Raw genomic sequence first — 1907 nt, 5'->3', positions numbered from 1 at the left:
CCACTCAAACTGAGCCTACCATCACTTACGATCCATCCACCACAATCCCACCATTATCTCACTTCTTTCCCCCAACTACGGGTCAAGCATCATCTACCTTCACAATTGCACCCAATTCGACTATTGTGCATACTACTTCATCTTTTAGACCACAACAACAACAGTCGGGTTTTCAGTATTCAACCATTCCATTTGGGCAAACTTCAGGAATTCAAGGGGGTGGTTATGATGAGGGATTCGAAGACTTTGAGGGGTATGAAGATGATGGGTACGGTTATGGAGATTATGGTGATCAAGGGGATTTTGGGTATGTTCAAAGTCAATCTCAAGGGATGGCGAGTGTTGGTGGAATGCAACAACAACAACTTATACCGCAACACATTCGGCCAAGACCACAAGGGCCAACAATCCAACAACCTATTCCATTGCAACAAGTTAGGCCACAACATGTATACCCACAATTTCAAAGGCCAAATCAATACCCATCGATGCCCCAACAACCAATTGCACCACAAGGGCCTATACCAAGACCAATGGGTCCTATTCGTCCAAGGGGCCGATTGGGTGTTCCAAGAAGGCATCTTAGGGAACAAGCAAGGGGAATAGAGGCACATTTCAGGCCAATCATCACTCAAAACCCTTCACCGGTGGTTATCCCTCACAACAACCAAGGGAGGACTTTTGAAGTAAGAACAAACTCGTTGCAAAGTTTACCGAAGTACAAAGGGTTAGCAACGGAGGAGCCGTATTTCCATCTAGAGGCCTATGACTCAATTTGCAACACTTTTGGGAGTCAAGGTTTTTCGGCCGATGAAGTCAAGTTAGTCTTATTTCAGTTTTCTTTGGAGGATAAGGCAAAGAAGTGGTTCTACACTTTGCCTTCGGCATCAATATATACATGGGGGGAGATGCAACAAACATTTTTGGATGAATTCTACACCGCCCAAAAGACCAATGATCCGCGGAAGGGATTGAGAAGCTTTCAACAACAACACGGTGAGATGTTTCATGAGGCGTTTGAGCGTTTTAACATGATAATTAAAAACTGCCCTCATCATGGAATTGAGTTATGGGAGTTGATGAACGCCTTTCATGAGGGGTTGAGTGCCGAAGACGCACGTGATTTGATGTCTATCACCGGAGGGACGTTTGGAACGAATTATGAGAATGAAGATTGGGAGTTTTGGAAAGCATGGCAACTACATCAAAAAGGAAGGCCCAAGCTTCAAGGAGAGCCCGACCAACCACTAACCGACCACAAGTGAACGCCATAGATGATGGTAATGTTCAAACCACTAATCAAATATATAATGTTTGTGCTTTGTGTAATGAAATAGGTCATGCGGCTGAAAATTGCCAAGGAATGTTGGAAGGGCAATACGAGGAAGTCAATGCGGTTCAAGGTCAAGGTCAAGGAGGAGGTGGTAGGAATTACAACAACATGAATTCAAACACCTACCACCCCGGATTGAGGAACCATCCGAACTTTAGATATGGGAACCCGTCAAATCAAGCGAACCCGAATTTTCAAGGTAGCCAAGGTAATTTTGGTTCACGGCCATCTTACAATAACCAAGGTGGGTACCGAGGCGGGAATAACCAAGGGTATCAAAAACAATACCAAACGGGTCAAGAACAAGGGGGACTTTCGGGTGGAAACGAGGTGATGGAGATGCTAAAGAGCATGCAAATGGAGATGCAAAAACGGAACCAACTAGACGAAGTGCGAATGCAAAAAGACGAGGTTCGTGATAAAAGCATCCAATCACTAACAACCCAAATGGGTCAATTAGCAACCGATGTGGCGGAATTGAAGAAAGGTAAGGGTCAACTTCCAAGCGACACTAAGGTAAACCCTTCACATGGTTCGTCACGAGATAATGTTAATATTAACCATGTTAGTGTTT

The 1907-nt window shown here is 44.5% G+C and overlaps 1 non-coding gene across 1 annotated transcript; it reads right to left on the bottom strand.

The window, feature by feature from the left end:
- Positions 1–957: 957 nt before the first annotated feature.
- Positions 958–1063, bottom strand: LOC118489455. The gene has a single exon (XR_004887476.1). It is a non-coding gene; the product is annotated as a small nucleolar RNA R71 (small nucleolar RNA).
- Between the last annotated feature and the right edge of the window lie 844 nt (positions 1064–1907).

Source organism: Helianthus annuus, chromosome 17 (assembly GCF_002127325.2).
Source record: "Helianthus annuus cultivar XRQ/B chromosome 17, HanXRQr2.0-SUNRISE, whole genome shotgun sequence".
NCBI lineage: Eukaryota > Viridiplantae > Streptophyta > Magnoliopsida > Asterales > Asteraceae > Helianthus > Helianthus annuus.
The sequence above is the reverse complement of the archived record's forward strand: the minus strand, read 5'-3'. Positions and strand labels throughout refer to the sequence as shown.